This window comes from Grammomys surdaster, unplaced genomic scaffold, assembly GCF_004785775.1.
Source record: "Grammomys surdaster isolate TR1022 unplaced genomic scaffold, NIH_TR_1.0 186, whole genome shotgun sequence".
Classification (NCBI taxonomy): domain Eukaryota; kingdom Metazoa; phylum Chordata; class Mammalia; order Rodentia; family Muridae; genus Grammomys; species Grammomys surdaster.
In genome coordinates, this window is record NW_021604631.1 from 7030163 (window position 1) to 7053544 (window position 23382).

A 23382-nucleotide genomic window follows, 5' to 3' on the forward strand; every position below is an offset into this window, starting at 1 on the left:
CTCTCTCTCTCTCTCTCTCTCTCTCTCTCTCTCTCTCTCTCTCTCTCTCTCTCTCTGTGTGTGTGTGTGTGTGTGTGTGTGTACACTTTATGCTTACTTATATGGCAGAGAGGGTTTAAATCCTTTTTAGTGGGGTTGATGGGGATGCTTGAGGTGAGAATCAGTGAAAAAGAGGAGGACCATGGGAGAATAATTGCTACTTGATGGCAGAACAGGCACTGTAAAGAGGTTAGCAACCCTTTTTTTATTGCCCGCAATGCAGAGGTTTTGTAATTAGTAGTTTCATTAGAGAGTGTGAACGACTATTAAATGGTTCAGCCAAACAAAGCATTCATTGTATTGGAAAATTTACTGTAATCAGATAGAAAAAGTACTGGTTTTGTAAATCATTTGTCAGGATTGGGAGAGGTTCCCTATTTGGAATCCTTCTCTTATTAAAAAAAGTCTCTCTTCAGGCTTTAAATGTTTAGGTTATGGTAGTTTGGAGGCTCTGCTGGCCTCTCCCAGGGAGGATCTACTGCATGGCTTCCCCTGTCTAGTAGCACAAGGCACGTTTTTTTCCATTGATGGAGACTGGCAGTCCGCAGGTTTTAGGGGGTGGGGACAGTTGTGCTTGGCAGTGGTCCTGTCGCTACAGATTTCACTCTGAATCTCTCCTACACTGCTGCTATAAGGCCAACAGGAACGTGCTAGCTTCTAAGCATATGCAAGTTTCCTGGCGTAGAGAATGCTTATGGGGCTTTGCCCACACACCAACTGTCTCTGTTTAGGAGTAGTTGTCCCTATTTTTTAACCATATTCACACTTTGTCGATCTGGAGGGGTACAGTGTATTTTAATCACGCCCTGAGGCGGCTTTGTGGCTAGGTTAATTATAACCTTCTCTTATATTTGCACAGTGTTTTTCAGGCTTAACAGTTTCCCACTTACCACAGATCCTTTGATTTCTCAGGCTTCCTTGAGGTAGGCACGGCATCTCTGTTTTACAGAAGGAAAGGTTGATGCTTACAGAACTAAATCCAGTTGTCCAGGTAAGCAGCTAAGGTATATGGGGCCAGGTTTCAGGCGTCCCTGTGCCTCTCTATCACAAGCTACCAATTTTACTGTTCTCCAAGGTCCATAGTTCTGGTTAGTTCTTTGTCAACTTGACACAAGCTATAGGCATCTGGGAAGAGGAACCTCAATTAGGAAAGTGTCTCTATGAGATTGCTTATAGGCAAGTTGTGTGTGTGTGTGTGTGTGTGTTGGGGCGGGGACATTTTCTTGATTAATGGTTGATGGAGGAGGGCCTAGTGGGAGTGGTGCTGCCTGGTAATAGGTGGTCTTGAGTGGTAGAAAAAGTGGGCTGAGCAAGCCATAGAGAGCAAGCTAGTAAGCAGCACTCCTCTGTAACCTCTGCTTCAGTTTCTACCTTGGGGTTCTGCCTTGACTTCCGTAGAGGATGGACTACCAACTGTAAGATGAAAGAAACTCTTCCCTCCCCAAGCTGATTTTGGCCATGGTCTTTATCACAGTGGCAATAGAATATAGCAATAAAAAGAAAAACTAAGATACTCATGTTCCAAGAGCCTCTCTCATACCTTCACGTGGATCATAATCAAGAACACAATCAAGTCATTAGGCTTGGTGGCAAGTGCCGTCACCCACTGAGCCACCTTGTTGGCTCATTTGGGACTTTCTCTATTGCTGTTTTCTCAGCACCCAGTTTTCTATCAAGTGTGGAGGAAAAAAAAAACGGATTGCCCTGCCAGGGTGTCAGTTCACCTCTCCTGTGACCTTCCACAGGCAGAAGCCAATCTAGGCCTGCTGAGTCACAGCTGGGGTATAGCCTGTGGGGACAGAAAATGAGAAGTCTCTTGGTCATGAACTTGGACAGCCAGGCTGTCAAGCATCAGGGGCAGCTACTTTGTGACCTGTATCTTCTTTGATACAAAATTAAAATCCAGGTGCTGTCTGGTCCCCCCTGTCAGTTTCCATTTCTTCTTATACTTTGTTGCCATTAGAATATGTGCCATAATACTTTAAAACCTACTGTGATATACGTGCATGCCTGTCCTATTGGCTGGACTGGTCCTATTGAGGAAGGCACTGTATCTCATTTGCCTGTCTGTTCTAGTATCTGAAGCACATAGATGGTGCTCAGTAAATGCTGGTTGACTGAGTTAAATCTTTTATTTATTTATTTATTTACTTATTTATTTATTTTAAAGTCATTATTTTAGTATGTATCCCAGGCTGACCTTGAACTTGCTACTATGTATCCCAGGTTGGTTGGCTTTCTTTCTGCTTCATGGCAGAAAGGTCATGGCAATCTTTCTGCTTCAGCCTCATCAACGCTGGGATTAGAGACATTCTTCGTTACTCCCTGTGACTCAGTGAATAGAAAGTTTGGAAGGAGGACTAAGACTATTATTTATCTTCATATAGCTTTTGGGAACAAAATGGAAGCAATTTGAATTTGTATAATAATGAGAAACTTTGAAGTTGTACCCTGAATGTTTTCCCATCTATTTAATAATAGTGTTGCTGACACATTTTCCTTTTAAGATTTATTTATTGGCAGATTTTACTAAGACTGTATTAGTGGCAGGGATTATGTTCCCCCCCCCCCAATAAACCCTTATCAGTGCAAAGAAGACAGAGTTTCCTGGACTCAGGATCTTTGCTGGAACTATCTCCCCTGCATTGCCACTGTTGAGGCAGCATACCAAAATAAGAACAATTTACTCTCTTTCTCTCCCACCTACCCTAACACGGGCAGCCAAGAACATGCAAATCCATGCACTTTCAGAACTCTCGTTACCTGTCCTTAATTGAGTTGAGCCAAATCAGAATCTTTACAGGTTGAGTCTACAAGACACAGGGTTTGCTTTTTCTGGGTCTGCTGAGATACAGGGGCTGCACCCTGGGGTGGTTGACAGAGCTGGAGGCTCACAGGGTTTGGCTGAGCAGGCTCCTGCTGCTGTAGAGGTGAAGCACCCTTGTTTTGAGCCATGTAGGTCATGCAGTGGCAGGCTGACATGGGCCTCCTGGGGAGCTCCGGAAAGCTTTCTACTGTCAACACAAGATGACAGAGACACATTAGTAGGCACAAAGGAACCTGTTCATGACCAAGCCAGTGAGTATCCTTTGAGGGTCTGAAGATGCAATTGAACTTTCAGGGTTTTTGTCCCTTCTACCTGCTCTTTCGTTTCTTTGTCTGGGCACTACCACCAGCTACCTTCGCTCCTCCCCAGTACCTCATGATTTTAAGGGGAGAATTTCAAGATCAAGGTATCTGCAGGATTGGGTTCTTCCAAAGTCTGTCTTCTTGACTTGTTAATGGCTCTCTTTGCCCAGCACCTTCAAATACCCTCTTTCTGTTCCCTTATGTGCCCCAATCTCAGAAAAGCAATAGGTTTCCCCCAGCCCCTTCTGTAAGACTAAAAAATCAAGGCGCTAAACTGTGCTTTTATTTCATTGCTTATGGCTCCTTTTAATGGCTTCATTGTCTCTGTAAAAATGCAACTTTCAAATGCAGTTTTACTCTGATGTGCCGGGGTTTGGATTTCAAGAATGAGCTCAATCATAACATGGGCCGAATGCCTGGACTCTGTGTGGACAGAGTCAGAGGTTCGACTTAAATTCACCATAGCAAAGAGTTGCCCTCAACCCCGGTGTGTCTTTTCATCCTAAATCCATCCCTTATGGAAGATGAGAAGGAATATAAGAAGGGACCATGAGTAGCAAGCTGGATGGGAGAAGAAATGGCCAGCTGGCTAATCTGTGGTTGTCTGACCTTGACTTCACTCCAACCCTTGGTCTAAAACACAGAACACTTTCTTTCTTTTATCTAGTATCGAATGGAAATGCACACCACTGTAATTGTCATCTAGATTCGAGTCTTCCTAAATTCTCTCTGCTGTAACAACTTCTTCCAAGTTAGAACTGCTAAGGCCTTGAAAGGAAAAACAATGTAACCCTCAGCTACTGTGCTTAAGTCTGCAGCAAAGTGTCTGGTCTTTAGAAGCCTTTGAAAGTACAGCCAGAAACATACACAGAACCCATTCACTTAAATCACAGGAACTTTTAAATAAAATCCTTAGACAATGGGCCAGTCAAGGGAAGATGCTAGTTTGTATCTGTCCTTTGACTTGGCTTTGTATTCTGAAGAGTTACTGTTTGGTTCCTAGGTATGCACTGAGTCTCAAAGTGGGATCTCGGGTTTCCTGATGAGTGATGACCAGGGACAACGCTGCACTCCTTTTTGGCTTGAGCATTTTACTGTAAGACTAGGAAATTGAGGAGTTAAACTGTTAAATTGTTTAATGCTACTTTGATATTAAAACACATACATTAGGGAGAAGGCCACGAAATGCATTTGACTTTTACATCGAAAGCCTGCTTATTTTGTGTATGGGTGTGTCCATGTTCATGTATGTATGCATGTGTGTATGGGGGAAGCATGCATATGTGTGAATATGTGTGTGGAAGCCAGAGATCAACAATTGCTCCCCATATGAGTCAATGGGAGGACAAGACTTCTCATTGAACCTGGAGCTCACTGTTTTTGAGTAGACAGACTGGCCAGTCGGTCCTAGGGTTTGTTTGTTTATCTCCCCAACACTTAGTTAAACAAGTGCACGCCACTGTGCTTAGCCTTTCAGTGTGGGTTCTAAGGAATCAATATGGTCCTCAAATTTGTGTGGAAAACACATTACTGGGTGAGCCATCTTCCAGGCCCCACAGCCTGAATTATAAGTGGAATTTAGAGTGTGATGGGCCATGCACTCTTGTAATTTACCCTAGGAGCACAAGTTCGTAGTCATTCACTCTTTAAAGTTTGATGGATTGTGGGAAATTTTAGAAGTACTTAAACTCGAAGAAATGCCAGGTGTTTGGAGCTTTCTTTCTGCCCCAGGCTACTTCCCAGAGTAGTAACCAGATAATTTGATGAACACATTTGTGTAAATGTGCGAATAAATACTAACCTATTAATGGGAACCTAGTGGTCCTTTCTCCACATCGCCGTTTCCACTCCCGGATACACTGTGCATATTTACATTCTGACTTTTTAGTTTTGACATCACAGCCTTTCATCCAATATATTTGCTTAACCTACATTCATTGGATGCATACAGCATGCCAAGCACTGTTCTAGGCACCTGTAAAGTGAACGAACTCCGTACCTGCCAGAGCCTGTATTCTAATGGGCAGATAATAATCAGAATACATGAATAATCTAGCATGTTGGAATCTGACTAGTGTTTCACAAAAATGGAGCAAAGTAAGGTTATAGGGAGTAGAGCGTTGCAGTATCGGCTTGGGCTGAGAAGAATGCAGTGAAATATGATGGCACTGAAGGAGATGACAGGTTGAGAGAGAGATTTGTGGGGAAAGCAAGGACAGTGAGGAGGAAGTCCATGCAAAGCATCTACATAACTGGTCTGTTTGAAAAACAGCTGGAAGGGTGGGTGGAGCGGAGAAGACGACGGGGTAGGGGCCAGAGAAGCAGCTGTGTTCCTGGAGAGCAGTGTAAGGCCTTTGTCCTAAGTGGGAAGCTATCAGAACAAGCTGAGCAGACTGGTGATGTAATCCGCTTCATGTTTTCAAAGGACCATTCTTGTCAGGGCTGGGCAGGGAGGTCAGCTAGTAGGCTGTTCACAGTGGAGGCAGGTTGATGGTGGCTTGGGCCAGACCTTGGCAGCGGAGGCGCTGAGAAATGGTTGGATTCTGGACACGTTTTATTTTTATTTTGTGGATGGTGCTGGGAATCGAATCTATGCCCTGTGTATGTTAGCCAAGTACTGCAGCAGTGACCTGTACCCCACCCCTAAAGACACTTCAAAGGTATAGCGAACAGAATTCACAAGTGCACTGCGTGTGAGGGATTCTAGAGAAAAAAAAGTGAAGGATCCACAGTTTTGTTTGCCCAAAAATGGAGTGGCTATAAACCAAGGTGGAGGCTAACATGACTGAAGTGGGTTTGTGAAAGGTGAGAGATTTGGTTTTTAGGGATGCTAAGTTGTGGATGCCTCTTGTATATTAGAGAGTAGGAATGTTGATATATGTTCCTGGAGTTAGGGAGAGTACACCGGATCAGAAATATAAACGTGACTGTGTTCACCTCAGGTATTCCTAGTCCTAACTAGAGGAGATCGTCTAGGGAATATATGAGAGATGAATAAAAGGCTGAGGACCGAGGTTTGGGGTGCTACAACATCTCAGAGAAGAAAGAGTAGCAAAGGAAGCTGTCAAGGAGGACTCGATAATGGGCCAGAGCTCATGGCGCAAAGCCACAGAACAAGCCACGTGGAGAGCATGTTTGCAAGGGGAAGATGCCTGCATTGGTTGTTGCTGGTTGAATGAATGAGAATTGGTCAGTGGGTGTGGCAGTTTGCAGGTCATTGATGGTGGTAGTAGGAGCATAAACGTCTTACAGAAGCAGCTTGAAGAGGCAATGGTGGCAGAGACACCGGGGCAGTGAGTAGAGAGAATGCTGCAAAGGTGAGTTGTCATGAGGGTCTCAGGAAAATGGAATGTTAGTTGGAATGAGAAGGGCTTTCAGGAGAAGGATTTCTAGGGATGGGAGATATTAGAGCATGTTTAGGTGATAATGGGACTGTTCTATGGGAAAGGAAAATTTTCCAATATGAGAGAAAAGGAGACTCCTTAGTATGATGTCACTGAGCAGACACTACGGGGTGAGCTCCAGTGCACACGTTTGCATTGAACAGGTGCACAGGCGGTCAGTCCACAGGAGAGCAGACAGTGCACGTTAGACATATGCTAGTGGGCAAACAAATTCAGAAGCAGGAGTGTGCAGGAGCTTTATCCATTGTGTGAGTTCACAGTGTTGTTGGGTAGGTCACCATCCCAGAGGGAGGATGGACAAGTGGACTAGGGCTTAGATCTTTGTGGGTAGATGCAGACCCTTAGGTTTAAAGTTTAATTCGGTACGATTGCATGTTCTTCGCTTGCAATGTTTTTCTGCATGGAAGGAAGCAGAGTTGGAGTGGGCCAGAAGTTAGCTGGAAGAGAGTATGTATAAGTCATTCACAGGAGTAGGAAGTCATGATGACAGGCAGTAAGTTCTTCATCAGTATAGGTGGGAGTGAAGAACGGGAGGGGATGAGGAGCAGAAAAGGCTGATGGAGCCATCGGGTCTCAGATCTCTGTGGGGTCAAAGGATGATGATGGGTCTTTAGAGGAAGTGCTCTAGAAGTTCAGGAGGAGATGGGCACAGTGTGGCACACGCAGTTGTGACTGTGGAATGGTTGTAGCTTGGTTCTGACAAGGTCTTAAAACATTCTTACTCCCCCTGCCCCGCCCTCAGTCTCACAGGCCTGCATTTCTTTTCTCCAGTGCACTCCATTTAGTTTGCAATAGAGCACTAGTTGGCACAAGTTTGCTTGCTTTTAAGTATCACGGGACAGTGATAGTGCCTGGCTCTCCTCACCTCCAATCCTGCTCTGTCTCAGACAGTACCTAGGAGCTAGGAAGAGCATGATGAACAGATGTGGGATAAAAAGGAAGTTTCACACAAGTGGTGATTATTTTGAGAGGAACTCATGGTAGGAAATGGTATTCACCTGATGCTATGGTTTAATTTTTTTTGGGGGGGGAGGGGTAGGGGAGTTATGACTTTTGATGACAGGAGAGGAACCAATGATATGAAATTAGGAACTGTTCACTGAGTGCTATGATTTTTGATGATGCCAACAGGAATCAAAAATTGAGTATTGCGGTTGAGATATGACTCAGAGGCTAGGAGAGCTTACTGTTCTTCCAGAGAACCCAGGTTTGGTTCCTAGTACCTACACCAGGCAGCTCACAACCATCTGTTATCTCTAGATCCAGAGAATCTGATACCCTCTTCTGACCTCCTCAGCATCTTCGTACACACACACACACACACACACACACACACACACCTAAAAAAAAGTGACTCACAAGCAAAATCCAAACAGGATTTCATAATTCAGATTTATCGATTAAATGAAGAAATTCTATATAGTTTTAAACAGCTGACTCATGGGAAAAGTGGTACATAATGGAAAAAAGTGATAATTAGATTTTAGGAGCTTGTTTGTTTAGTGATTTTATAAACTGTCTTGAAACTTTGGACCAATATGGCAAGATATCATCCAGGATGCAACTTGTATCTTGGGAGCAACCAACAGCTTGTCTAATTGACTTAAGGTCCACTGAATACAAGGTAGTTCATGCCTAGTACTATAAACTTAGCCAAATACAATGGCTGGTGAGATCCTGGATCCTCAAGGAGGACCTACTTCTGTAACTTTCTTAAAGCAGTATGATTCCTAACTGCACCCCAAACCCTTAACCTTGTGTCCATAGGTAAGTGTAACTCTCACCCCTCATCAATGACTTTTCTTTTTGCAGTGTTCAGGACCATCACAGAAATCTGTAACTGACAAAGATGCTAATAGCACCTGACTCTTGGGTGCCCAGCCACACTTGATAATCTGCATCTGAGGCTCAGAGCACCTGACTCTTGGGTGCCCAGCCACACTTGATAACCTGCATCTGAGGCTCAGGAAGCACAGAAGACTAGAGGGTCAGAGACCTTTAAGGGCCAGAGGAACAGGACTCCAGCTGCAAGATTGTGTCTTTTTATATGGCAGGGAAGCTGTACCTGCAAAATCTCAAAAATATAGCAGAATGCATTGGCTGACATACCAGTGGGACTGGAGGAAATATCACAAGCCCTGCCCTTAGATGAAGAGCTATCAGCAATTAATAGCTACCGAGAGAGGGAGAATCTATATATTCCAAGGACAATCCCACAATAGGTTGTCTAATCCATGTGGTCATCCCTAAGTAAATAAATCTGGGTGTTACACTAAATTGTTTTTTTTATATGTAGTTATTATTGACCTTTTATTCATTCAACAGTTTTATGACGGTTCATTATGTATCGGATACAATCTAGCTGGGGGTTTCAGAGGAATGAGATGAAGTTCCTGCACTTAAGGGCTCATAGATTTGAAGAGCTGATTGAAAGGGAGAGCTCTTTTGATAAATAAATAAGTGGTGAAAATTCAAGAATACAATTTAGAAGATGCAACTGCATCCAAACTCCGGAAAAACAAGGAAATACTGATATGAATTATACTGGTTTCACCTGAAATGCCACGCTCCATTTGGAGAGGCAGCGTTTTGAGAATTTATGAATATATACTCAAAAGTTTATCCACGGAACATATGAGAAGTACAGGCAGTTGCAAGAATATGAGTGTTTATCTATGCATATTCTTCTTCCAGATATGCCTTTTCAGTCTCTTTCCTTTCTCCATCAGGAAAATGCCTGGCACGCAGTAGGAGCTTGTGAATCAATGGTAACTGACTGACTATGACGTACTCAAGTCCCTGAGGACGACAGTTTCTCCATGGGCACCGTTGGGGACCCAGTATGGGTCTCCTTGTGTTGATGCTTCACCCTCAGGGCACATGTGTTTGGAGCAAGGAAGTAATTGAAGTTAAATGAGATATGAAGATGGGGTTGTGATCAGATAGAATACGTGCCTTTATCAGAAGGGGCACCAGATGGCTCACACACACACTCTCTCTCCTAACTGAAGAAAGGTAAGGTGAGGGCTTTGCAAGAAGGCAGCCCTTTATGAGGCTGGAAGAAGAGCCTCTGCCAGAAGCCTGATCAGGCTGGATGCTTTTGAGACTCTAAGCTGAAACCCATCGCCCATTGCTCAACACACACACACACACACACACACAGAGAGCTACTAATGTAGCTTCCATGAGGCTGCTGCCTGCCATTTGAAGGATACAGAGACTGTTAGCATCTGTTTACTTAATATGTTAATTTACCATTTATAGTATACAAGATTGCTTCAGTAACTGACATGCTTGCTGTCAGTTATTGGCCTAGGGAAATGCTCCTTAAGTATGGTTTGTTTCTTACTTTGTGGTGATGACAGCTTGCAAAGATCAGAGCAGACACACTACAATGTTGGAGGGATTTGCTGATGTTAATTTTAGATTGGAAAAAAAAAGCGGAAGGAAGAGGGGTCAGAACTCAAAAATCTGGCTGTTACGTCTCAGATACAGTGGTGCTGGCATCTTACGATGATGATGATGATGGATATGATGATGAAGAAGACGATGATAAAATAGTCTTGGGAGAGAAAAGCAGGATAAACCAGCGCTGTCAGGAATCATGTTTGTATTTACTTTTCTTTCACCAGAAATGAGTGTTTGATTATGTCAATATTTTCATTCTGATTATACCCCCTCAATAAACTAAAGTGTGTGTTCTCATTTACAGAAGCAGTTGAAGGTAACACTCTTGGCATTTCTTGACAAAGCCAGAAACATTAGTCTCTAGATTAGAAGTATTAAGGAGGCATCATTTACAAAGTCAATAATTGCCTTTCCTGTTATTTGCTTATGTCTGATCTTTAGTTTTTGCACACACATATATTATTAGTACATAGGGAGACTCAATTTACAGGGATGTTTTCATATGCTTGTCAGCCTAATTTTAATTGGGAAGATTTAAAGAACCCGAAGCCATATTTTTTTTTCACAATCCACCTCACTGACTGTCTTATTCATGGATAAGATTTTAAGTACATATTAAGAGTTGTAGGCCAAACCAGGCAGTGATGGCACATGCCTTTAATCCCAGCACTTGGGAGGCAGAAGCAGGTGGACATCTGAGTTCAAGACCAGCCTATTCTACAGAGAAAGTTCCAGGACAGCAAGGGCTACACAGAGAAACCCTATATCAAAAACAAAACAAAAACAAAACAAAACCCCTCAAAACAACACCCCCCCAAACCCTAAGAACAACAACAACAAAAACCAACCGAACCAAAAAAAAAAAAAGAAAGAAAAACCAAAAACCAAAAACCAAAAACCCCAAACAAACAAGCAAGCAGAAAACCAAAAAGAAGGACTGGAGAGATGGCTCAGAAGTTAAGAGCATTGACTGTTCGTTCTGAGTTCAATTCCTAGCAATCACATAGTGGCTCACAGCCATCTGTAACAGGAGATCCAATGCCCTCTTCTGGTGTGTCTGAAGAGAGAGACAGTGTACTCACATACATAAAATCAATTAATTAATCTAAAAAGAAAAAGAGTTTCAGGCCAAAGGATCAGTCCTATCCTTCTCCCTATCTTTGTCATTCCTGCATGTTTAGGGAGGACATTTTTTCATTTCTCTGTCTGTCCCCTAGGAATCGAGGGATCCCAGTGGTAGAAACAGTCTGGAACAGTGCTTTCCTTTCAGTTACCCCAGAAGAGAACTCATTTGGACATTCTCAAAGCCACAGGTCCCCTTCTGCAAATAGCTATTCACTTCCCTTGGCCAAAGTGACAAATGGTTTTTGCTGGGTTAGTGGACAAGAAGCTCATTTCATTTATCTTACTGCTCAAGGTCCTCGTGTGGGAAGAGGAGTAAAGGAAGGGAAATGTATGGTGACTTAGAACTTCCTTTGTGCTTTAGCCTGAGGGAGACCGAGGTGTCTGTAAATCCTCTACCCGGTGTCCAAATGCTAGGCAGCTAACCCTAGAGCTGACCAGCAGCTCACAGATGGCAGGAAGTCTTTGAGAATGGCTGCAGGATGAGAGGGAGGAAGCCAGGCTTGGCAAGGCTGCCAGGCTCTGCCCACAGTCGAGGGGCTGCTTGGGAGCAGGGCTGTCCTCTCACTTTCTGACTAGTACTTTTGGAGTATTTTTAATAATAATAATAATAATAATAATAATAAATAATATATTGTTTGTGTGTCCATGTGTGTGAGTGTGTGTTATATGTATGTGAGTGTATGGATGTGTGCTCTTGTGCGGATGCATGTGGAGACCCAAGGAGTGCATTGGCTGTTTTCCTTTATCACTCTCTGCCTTAGTTTTTTAAGATAGGGTTTCTCATGGAACCAGAAGCTGGTCATTATAGTGAGGCTAGCTGGCTAGTGAGCTCCTGGGATCTTCCTATATCTCCACCCCCAGTAATGGTATTAAAGGTACATACAGCCATGCCCACCTTTTATTATTATTATTATTATTATTCCTGGGTATTTTTATTCAGGTTCCCTTGTTTGGATTGCAAGCTTTCTTATGCAACGAGCCACCTCTAGCCCCGATTTTGACTTCTTGAGTGCTTGTTTGGAACTGTTAATTTTGTTCTGACTCAGTTGCTTGGGTTGAAGCAGGAGGGGAACTGGCCAAATCCTCTGCTCCATTCCCTTGCCGCCCATCTCTGCCCTGAGACTTTGGAACTGAACCTGACACAGCTTGAAACCATCTGGCGTGAGAACTACCAGACTGGCAGGGCAGGGATGTTCAGGCCTGAGACTGCTGAGACCCCTCTCTTCTTGTTTTCTTTCTCTTTCCAAGAGGGTTTTTCTGTACAGACAGAACCCACCCCAGTGTTTATTCCTTAGTAAGCCATTCCCAGCCTCCCAGCTGACTGCAAGAACACTATCTCTAACCTGCAGACTATCTCTCCAAGGCTCCTGTTTGTACACACTTGGGTAGTGAGCTGGGCCATCATTAGGCTGAGGAAAAGACTGAGTCTGGGCGTGACATACTCACTGTCATCTCTTCTCTACTTCTATGACACACTGCTTCTCACTGGAACTTGACAAATGCTTGTAGAATTTAGTAGAGGCCACTATTTGATTTGGACAGTATTTAATTCCCTTTGAGCTGTATAGCATCAGGTCTCTGGATATGACCATGTGTACCTTAAAGCGGGGGAAGAAGGTTATTTAAAAAACATGGTTAGTATATGGAAATGCTACATAGAAATTGAAAGCCATGGCCACAGAGGCTTGTTGTTTCAGTGAGGGACCAAGGATAGTACATGAATAGCAAAAAGAGGGAGCCGAGGCTCCAGGTCTGAAGCTGGACGACCACAGTACAGCTGAGCACACGGAGGCACAGAGGAAGTAGGGAATGAATCCCAGTAGAAAATCCAGCATTTCTCCTTTAAGAAGTGTTATGCTAGCTGCTGAGGACACCAGGCGCCTCTGTGGCCTGTCTTCCAATCCCCTCTGCCATCTTTTACTCTAGCTGTGGCTGGGCAGCCAGGGGCTCACAGATCAACAGCATCTCCCTTTGGCTACCCCATCTCTATGTCTCGTTCTGCACCATGGCTTCTGAGAACGCACCCAGGACTTCCAATAGAACTTCATCCACGAGCCACCTACCTGAAGATGCAGAAGATGCAAAGAGACTAGCCCATAGATTGATCCTTGACTCACAAGGGCTTGCAGCTTGTGGAAAAATGGCTCTTTCTGTCCTTGCCTGGGTGGTTCTGAGATGTGTTTTGTTCATCTCCTTTAAGGGTCCCAGAAGGACTGAGCCATGCTGAACAGCCCAGTGATATCAGTTGCAAAAGTCACAGAGCATCAGCTCAGAGCCAGGTTTGTGAAAGCTGCCGTCACAGGAGAGCTGCCTTCGTCAGTGCTTCCAGGTTTGGGGAAGATGACCTGTCTGTAGGGTTAGTGTTGAAACAGAAAAAACTGTGAACCCCAGAGTTGTCTTTTATTGTTTTGATTATAATCTTATTTAACTGTGTGTAAAATAAAGCTAGGTGTACACGCCTAGCATGCAAAACTCTTGTGTAGTCCCAAACCCACTAGAGAGTTGCCCATTAAAGGCAAATAAAGTGACAAAATCCAATAAAATTCAAATTAACAACATTAATTTACTGTGATGGATGATGGATTTTGCACAAATGAAATTGCTGTTGGCAAACGAGTGGCATACTGACAGCTTGAGCCTCTCCTCTGGGTTCAGGGTGTCATGTGCCTCACAACGACACCCTTCTGCTGCCTGTTTTTCTCTTTGAGTCACTGAGAAACCTTTGTCTGCTTATTGTCTGAATGTATTATTTAAGTATCGAAGCTGCCTGTGTTCGTAGAGACAATGGAAGCACTGTTGGTTGTGCTCACTCGAGGAGGAGCGAAGGTAGATGCCGACATGGCTCCACAGAACTGGGAGGAGATTCTGGAAGGACACTCAAGGACCGGGGAGGGCAGGAGCTTGGGAGTCTAAGTCTTCACTTACACTTAGCTTAACAAACAGCATCTTACAGAGGAGGTTGCTGGAGTCATATTTACTTCTGGGAAATTAAACAGAGCTTGCTTGACTATTAAATCTCAACAAAGTGAGGGCTGAGATATTTTTCTCGATCTAGGTACCCCCACCCCCACCCCTAGTTGGCATTCTGTCATGGAGTGGAATATTGGAGTGCTGTTATATTATGTACTGTCTCTCCTACCCTTCTGTGAAACCATCATGTTGCAAGAAACTCGCAGGGAAGGAAAGCTTGGTTGCAGAGTTCAGATACAAGCACCGGACAAATGCTGCTGGAGCTCCTTCATTCCCCACTCACTCTGGCCCTAGCCCACTAAGGGTCTCTTTCGTGAGGCTGGTTCACAGGCGTAAGGCGCTTCTGGTACAGATTGGACTCTACTCGACTATCTACCCTTTGTCTTGGCTTTCTGAATAAAGGCTAGAGGTGAGAGTCAGTAAGGCTAGGTCTAGGAAACCTGGGTTTCCATCATGAACAAGTCACTTAATCTGGTCACATTCTCTTCCTGTGTTCATTGAGGACAGTAGTGATGCCTGCTTCTTTAGATGAAATGTGTCCCTGTCTGTGGGGTGTCCGGAATACAGATTCTGAAGGAGGAACAAGTGGCTCAGCTAAAGAGACAACAGGATAGAGAATATCTAAACGATCAAGAGCCTTATCTCGTCATTTCAGAGCTTGTTAATTTGCTTCTTTGGATTAAAAAAAAAAAAGATTCCTCGACGGTTTCATGGATCATGCTTTAATCGTGTTTTTCTCTCTTCGTCCTGGAGACTCACGCTCACCATTCTATCACCACTCAACTTCATCTGGGTGGTAAAACAAGAAAAGAAGGAACAAAGCTGGGTGGGTGGGGGGATGGGTCAGGGAGGGTTGGGGGAAGGAGGACTGTGATCAAAACCCATTGTAGGAAATTCTCATCAGGCTCATTAGGTGTGGGGCCATTCTTGGATTGTGCTAGATTTATACCTTAAAAACAAAAAAACAAAAACAAACTAACTCTTCCTCTCTCAGCAGCTATCAACTATTAACTCATCAGCTAGCGGTGGGACCTTGTGCTCCCACTTCCCCCTCCATGATGGGATTTTGTCTGTCTTGAGCTTGTATGGGCCTTGTGCCTGGTGTCACAGCTACTGGGTTCTTTTCTCCTTCTCCTTCTCCTTCTCGTCTCCTTTTCTCCTTCTCCTCCTTCTCTTCTCCTTCTCCTTCTCCTCCTTCTCCTTCTCCTTTTCTCCTTCTCCTTCTCTCCTTCTCCTTCTCTTTCTCCTCCTTCTCCTCCTTCTCCTCCTTCTCCTTTTCTCCTTCTCCCTCTCCTTCTCCTCTCTCCTCTCTCTTCCTCCTCCTTCCTCTTCTTCTTCCTCTTCTTCTTTTTGTAGTCATTCACTGCCCCTGGCTCTTACTCTTATTTCTACCCCATCTCCAGCAGTGATTCCTGAGCCTTGGAAAGGAGGAGATCAGAAGTTGGTCTTTAACCAAAAAGAACAAGTAATGGAGAAATGAATGGTGTGAAGAGGCCAGGCACGGTAGCACAGCTCTGTAACCCAGCCCCCTGGAAACAGACAGGAGTATCCATACTGTGGGATCCTCTCTTCAAAAGTGTGTGTGTGGCGGGGAGGGGCAGGGAAAGGAGGATAAAAAGAAATACTGTGAAGGAAAAAGCAGAGTAAACAATTTGAAAGGGCTTCATCTACAGCACTTCAGAAAGTCTTACTTTCCTTCTGACATTTATTTTGCATAAAAAAAAACCCGGAGGTGCTAATTATGTGGCAGTCCTGTCTGTTCTTTATAGCTTGTTCCCCGTGGACATTATTTGGCACACTTGCTTCTCTTAAGGCATTTTGCTGAGTCAGACAGGCCTTGTAGTGATTTGAGTTCCTCTAGACTCCCTGAGACAGAATAGAAGGCAGGAAGTTAGAGAACAGTGAACAGATGAGCAGGTTACTGTTTCCTGGGTGCTCTGGGAGACAGTGCTGAAAACCCATCTCTGCTGTGCCTGGCTTGGCAGTTGTCCTAGGCAGTCATCCTTCCATCTATGGATTCCTCAATCACTTGTTAAGGCCTGCAGAGGGTGGAAGAACAACTATATGACTCTTCCAGTCTGTTCTGCCTGGTCCTAGTGGGTTATGATGGCCAGAGGGAGTTCTCAGGCCTAGGTTGTCAGGCAATGGGAGCTAGCAGGGTAAATATGGGCCTGAAGGGCCTGGGAAGGCATCAGTGATGCGGGCTGAGTACTTCTATGGGTTGTGGTACAAATGTAGACTTCATTCCTCATGCAATGTAGAATGATCTAGTGTGATTTTTTTATCTTGGGTATACTCTGTCTGGTATGAATTGCTAATTGCAGAACTCCTGTCAAATCTTCTGCTCTGTGAGACACCTACATCTATGAGTGACTCTTGGCAAACATTTTTATGAACCTGCTTTGATGCAGTTTGTAAGATCCATTTTCTGAGTGTCTTCAGTGACGAATCTCTGACTTCTTGGCTTGGCTCAGCCTTGCAAATGGGTGCATATGGAGGAGAAACGGTGGAGGAGGAGGGGTAGATATGTAGGTCAAAGGCTGCATGAAGCACCTGGAATGAGAGGAGCCTCAGGTGAGCTCTCATCTCCTTCAAGTATAGCAATGGGTCAGACAGGATGGAGCCATAGAGGTCCTGTGGTCTCTCCTTGCCTTCTGATGTTAGGGTGGATCAGGCTCAGTCATCACCATGTTGTTTAAAGGGATACTGGGGTACAGTCTACTTTTACTAGCTCCTCTGGTTGTCATGGTCAAGTGCTCAGACTTCAGACTGGGGTGGGAGGTGAGGCAAGTGGAGATGGGTCTCAGGCTCAGGAAGGACACCGGTTTGAGGATCTGGATTAGAACAGAGGCAGTCATCAATGGTGTGCTGGGTTGGTCTGGTGTCAGAGGCCCTGGAGAGTCTTGCCTCTGCTTTTACATCTTGGACCTTGGTCTTGGATGGATTCAATTTTCATTGCAGTTTGAGTGTGAAATGTCTCCCACAGACTTACATGTTTAAACATTTGGTCCCTGGCTGGTGATGCTATTTGGGAGGTTGCAGAATCTTTATGTGGTGGAGCCTTGATGGAGGATGTGGCTCTTTAGGGGCAGGTCTAGAGCTTTTATAACCTAACCCCACTTCCTGCTTTCCCTCTGCTTCCTGAGGGGGGGTGTGAGGTGGCCAGCAGCCTCCTGCTGCCATGTCTTCCCCACCACAATAGACATTGTCTCCCCAAAACCAAAATAAGCCTGTTCTTTCTTAAATTGCTTTTGTCAGGGTTTTTTTTTTTATCATTGCAACAGAAATGCAGCTAAGACAACTGTCCTTTCTTCACCCGATGGAGGAAGACCATGGTACTTTACCAGTTACGTTAGTGTGAAGATTAAATGAGCAAATATATCTATTTTGAAAGCGCTTATTTTTGTTCTTTTAATTTTAATGGTGAGATTAAGTGAGCAAATATATCTATTTTGAAAGCACTTATTTTTGTTCTTTTAATTTTAATGGTGAGATGCTTTAAATGTTTGCATTCAATAAAATGCTTTTAATAAAATGATAATGCAATACAGTTATGCTACTCACAAGATAATTACAGGTTTTCTAGAATGTTAAGTCATGGTATATATTAGTGGGACACAGGTTTTTAAATTTAGCTTTGTTTTTATTAATACTTTTTAATCAAAGTAAAACACAACTAAAAGTTGTGCAAAATACAACTAAAAGCCCCTAAGATCAAAGCTGTCCCCTCTCTCCAGTTTCCAAGGCTAGCTTTTTTGAAGCATCTGCTTTGGATTTTTTGTTTTCTTCTCATATGTTATGTATTTAAAAGTCCTATTCTCATGCTGCTATTTCTTGGACAGCTCTAAATAACTGATTTGGAGGTTACCCCGGGCAGTCTATCCTTTATCTACATCTTGATTTTTTTTTAGTGTAGTCAGTTTACAGTTTTTGGTCAAAAAACCTTGTATGTATGCAATTCTGACCATGTAAATAACATTGACTTCTCAGCATATTGTGCCCTTTGGTTGTGTTAACTTCTTGAACATTATTTTATTTTCCTAAGGATAAATAAGGGGGATTTTGTTTTTACCTAACTCAATTTCAAAAATTATATTTCATGTATGTATGTATGTATGTATGTATGTATTGGGGGTATAATTATGCTGTGGTGTACAGGTCAGAAGACAACTTGTGGGAGTCAGTTCTCTCTTTCAACCATGTGGGTCCCCAGGGATCACACTTAGGCTTGGTAGCAAGCACCTTTCTCTGCTGAGTATCTCCCAGATCCTTGTTCAATATTTCAGTTTTTTTTTTAAAGAATTATTTATTTATTTTATGTATATATGAGTACACTGCAGCTGTCTTCAGACACACCAGAAGAGGGCATCAGATCTCATTATAGATGGTTGTGAGCCACCATGTGGTTGCTGGGAATTGAACTCAGGACCTCTGGAAGAGCAGTCAGTGCTCTTAACCAACCGCTGAGCCATCTCACCAGCCCAATATTTCAGTTTTTGATTGCCAACTTTTCCCAGAGATGCTGGTAGGCCTTCCAGGCAGGTACTTGTCAAGATAGGTTCTCCAACATTCCAAAACATCAGGTAAATTGTGGGTTCCATTTCTCCTCATAGAACCTTCTTATTCCTGCTTGAGTTGATTTTTCTTTGGGTTGTTAGTACATACCAACAGACTATATTAGATTGTCTTTCTGGTTAGGTCTTCTAGTTTCTTCGCTTTCCCCATGGATGCCATGCTTTGTGCCACCCCAAGCCCCAAGGCTGTCACTCATCCTACGGAAGCCTCTTTAAAAAGAGTGAGCATCTTTGAGTTCTTATTTACATGAAAAAATGCTGTTGTTCTTATAGTCTTGGCTGATAGTTTGATTGGGAAGTGAATTCTAAATTAAAATTGTCAATTTTGAAAGCATAAATCAATTGTTTTCTAGATAATGACAGACACAAGATTTATTAACTTCTTTGTAGGAGACCTGTTATTTCCATCTTATAAATTTGGCATGGTGAAGTTCAGGCTGTTCTTTCCAGGGTTCAGTGGGGTGTATCTTTCCTTTCTTTTTGACACTCTCTTTCTACTGGCTGAAGTAGCTTCCTTTTCTCTCTTCAGTCAGAACCCCCTCTGCCTTCTCTGCTCCAAAATGTGTCAAAATCTTTATCTTGAAGTCTCTTGTTCTCTATGTCTTTATGGGGGCACAGTCTTGAACATTTTCTTAAAAAAACAGAAGACTTATTTATTGAATAAGTAAGTGTGTGTGTGTGTGTATGTATGTATGTATGTATGTATATGTGTGTAACTACCAGGTTGCCTGAGGAGGCACAATGAAGGTATCACAGGGCCTTCCGAGCTGTTTGAGGTGGGTGTTGGGAACTGAGTTGGGTCCTTTTAGAGGAGCAGCAAGCATTCTTAAATGTTGAGCCATCTCTCTATCTCCATCTTGTTTATTCTTGATTCTTTAATATACTCAGGTATTTTAACTTAATAACCGAGGCTCTTGGGTAAGAAAAAGAGACAAGAGTAGGGCCAAGTACCAAAGAAATGGAAGAATGAACGAAGAACATTCCTTTTGGACAGCCCTATTACTTAACTTTTTATGGTGCCGGGAATTGAACACAGAGCCTTACACGTGGTAGGTTAGCCCTCTGCCATTGTGGGACACACTGGGTTCCAATGAAGGGCTTTGTGACAACAAAGAATGTTATCAAGAAGGAAAAACAAATCACACCAAAGTCCAGGCTGGTTCTATATAGTAGTTTGTGTGGACACTGGAAACTAGGGAATTGGACTTTCACTGTAAATCACTATTGATGATGGAGATTGATCAATGAACCAATACTGCAGCCTGTTTTTAAAGTTCTGCAACATACAAGAGTTTTATGCTCCATGACACCTAGAGTGCCACCTAAAAACACAAGGATATAAAATAAAGGACATTGATTATGCAAAACAAGTTCCATCCTGTGCTAGGAGGCGTGGCTCACCTCCACCAGAGGCTCGAAACCAGCATCTTGGAAGATGAAAGGTAGAGCCCAGTACAGTGCGTATGATGGGTGAGAGAGCAAGTCTAAATATGATTCCGTGGGAGTAGCATAGCAGGATGAAGGGAGGGAACCGTGGATAAGAGTTTTTCCATTTTCATCTCGTCCACTTTTTTCTTCCTGTGCCTCTTTTCTTCTCCGTAAGTGTGAAGACACTGAATGAAAGGTAAGCGAGATGGGTTGTTTATGCTGTGGACAGCCGTTACAGTGAGCTTGCTTACACAGCCAGGCATGCTGTTTCTTGCCCACTTGCAAGTGGATATCAAGGCAGCAGATCATAAAAAGGGCAGGTTAAACCACGGCATCCCAGCTTTGGTCAGCCGGGAACCTCAGTCCAGATTTTAAGGAAATAGCATTTTCAAGACACACTAGGGCAGTTGTGCATAGGAACCCCCAGAGACTGTGACAGCACACACAAGGCCTGCATAAAGCTCAAGCCAGACAGAATCCCAGCATAGAGGAGGGAAAGTGAGTACAGAGTCCCACCTCTACCCAAGAAACTATTGAAAATGATAGCTGCTGGGAGAGGGAAAATCAGTTTTCATCAATGGAGTGACAGGTGTATCAACCACACCCCATGGCAGGCCCTATACTTAGGTGTAGGCTCACACAAAACAGACTCCAGTGTTTTTTAAGTGGATTTTTTTTCATTTTAGTCTTTAAGAGAAATAATATGAAGTTGGGTGGAGAGGGAGCAGGGGGAGGATCTGGGAGGAATTGGAGGACAGTAAAGAAAATGATAAAAACATACTGTATCGAATCCTAAAGCAAACAAAACGTCCATGTAAACTCAGACCAGCTATAGCCATCGCTCTGTCCCCTGCACACCGATGCTGCCTGGCGGCTGCTTCTGCTTCAATTGGTGTTTTAGCTCTTCCTTTGTTTTAAGTTTCTCTCGTGTATACTTTATGCTTGCGCCCCAGTGGGTCCGTTCTCTGTTTTTCTGATGCTTTACCAGGGACATGCAGAAATATAGAACGTATTCTTAAGTATTGGGGAGAGAGACTTATAGAAGAATAGACATCCAGGCAGGCAGAACTGAGCTTTGCCAGGCTGTCAGATGGCCTGGATGTTTCCACTCTCTTTGCCTTATGACTGATGCCCAAGGGACACTGCCAGTTACATAGCTAGTTCCCAGGGGACTGTGCTGCTCTTGGTGACCTTCAGAAGTGATGGAGGAAGCAATAGGCACAGGAGGAGTTTGTTTCCTGCTGTTTCTTTCCAGTCAGCCTTGAGCTCCTGGAGTCCATTGGAAGGAAGTGCCTGGTACCCTACAGAAGGGTGGGCAGTGGTCTTTCTAGCCTCAGACCCTTTTCCATATAGACGACCTCATGAGCTCTGGCAGCCCTTGACTTTGGTGGGTCCCAGCTTTCTCTGTTGTATAAGGGGAAAGCTAAAGATTGCCTCTGGCCTTTGCACTAGACTGTTCTAAAGTTTAGGGACAGATATATGTGCTAAGACTGCATACTGATTTTTTTCTTTCTTTCTTTCTTTTTTCTTTTTTTTGCTTATAAAGACCACCAGAAGACCTTTATTTTTATCTGCATTTATTTTGTGCTGAATTTCTTCCCGTGCCATGAGCTTCTGTTTCTTCAGTTTCTTCTGGGATATCTTTTTATTCTGTGCAACCTCCTCTTCTGGCTTTGGAACAATCTGTTCCTTCTCAGTGAGGATCATCTCAATGTGGCAGGGGGAGCTCATGTACGGGTTAATCCGGCCATGAGCTCTGTAAGTTCGTCGGCGCATCTTAGGTGCCTTGTTCACCTGGATGTGTTCAATGACTAGAGAATCTACGTCTAAACCCTTAAGTTCACCATTACTCTCTGCGTTTTTAAGCATGTGCAGCAAAAACTCTGCACTCTTTTTTGGCCACCGTCCCTGTGTCCAGCCCCACTGTTTGGCCTGGGCGCACCAACCAACTCCACCATTATACCGACGGAATGGCACACATTGTTTTTTTAAAGTGACATCCTTCAGGTACTTGATAGCTTTTCGGATGTGCATGCTCTTGATGGCCTGGGCAGTTTCCCGGGTGTTCTTAAAGTGAACTCGAAGGTTTGAACCTCGTGATTTACAAGATTTTGTGGGATTTTCTGGGTCAAGAGAGTAGCGAACCATCTTGACGAGTCACCTTTCGCTGCTTACAGGAAGAGGAGCTGATTTTTTTTTCTTCAGAATGAAATCACACTCAGCTTTTAAATGAACTTCTGTCTCAAGTGGACACAGGCTGGTATAGCTGATAGCAAGAATCACACACTAAGAATCAACGAGCATCACCCCCAACCCCTTTTCAATACTGAGGGGCATTGTTCCCTAGACTGTTGACCTCCTTGAGGGAAGGACTCCTGGTTGTCTTGTTCTAGAGAGTTCTTAGAGCTGTCCACAGTTGTTAAAGTGAATGCTGGTTAAATATTATTTGTTTTCTTTCTTTAGCACCTAGCACAGTGCCAGGAAAATAATAAATATTTGTTGAATTGAACGCTGAACATATGGTATTGTAAGTATTGTGAACGCTTGAAGTTGCAACATCAGCAAGGTAAGGACATAAGTATTGTATTTATTTTCCCTAAGGGGGAAAATACTATGTGAGATGAAAACCTTCCAAAGAAGATTGCAAAGCCGTTTCCACTACTCATCACTTTCTTCTTCCTTAGAATTCCAATTCCTGTTCTCCCCAGTCACGAGAGAAATACACAAAAGCTTTCAGAATTACAGAGGTTACCTGCCCTCTTTCTCTTTTTCTGACTTTTCTATATGCCGGTTTGTTGGAAGTTAACCAAGGATAAAAGAAATATGTGAAGCCCCCTATTGGGACACTAATTAGTTATTTCTTGTCCAAGAAATGATTAAAAAAATTCTTCTGAGAGAGAGCGTTTGTGTTTGATTTTAAAGATAATCCCTCTCCTGTCTCAACCTCAGTTTTGATAGCTGATGTTCTCAGGTGTCTCCAATTAGCTGGAGAGGGGTTAAGGCATTTAAAGGGATTCTCAAAGAAAAATTAATTTTCATTTGCTCTGACTTAAACAGATACTCCTACATCTCTTCAGGAGGAGGAAGAAGGATGCTATAAAATCTGTCAAAAAAATTAAAAAATAAAAAAACGGAAACAATTCTGTTTTGTAAGTGCTTGGAAGGAAGCAAAGTTGGATGCCACCTCACCTGACACTTACTGGAAAAGGAAGTTGCTGTTTTAATTACAGTTGGCATCTGCGGTTCCGGGAGCAAGGGAAGTTAGCTTGCTAGACCATTTCTGTTGGCACCAGAAGGTCAGCAAG

At 43.5% G+C, this 23382-nt stretch overlaps 1 protein-coding gene and 1 pseudogene across 1 annotated transcript in view; one reads left to right on the forward strand and one right to left on the reverse strand.

Annotated features, from left to right (window-relative positions):
* Positions 1-23382, forward strand: part of Tmem178b (transmembrane protein 178B) — a 366359-nt gene that overhangs the window by 28693 nt on the left and 314284 nt on the right. The gene's annotated exons all lie outside the window — the stretch shown is intronic.
* Positions 19960-22242, reverse strand: LOC114622044 (annotated as a pseudogene).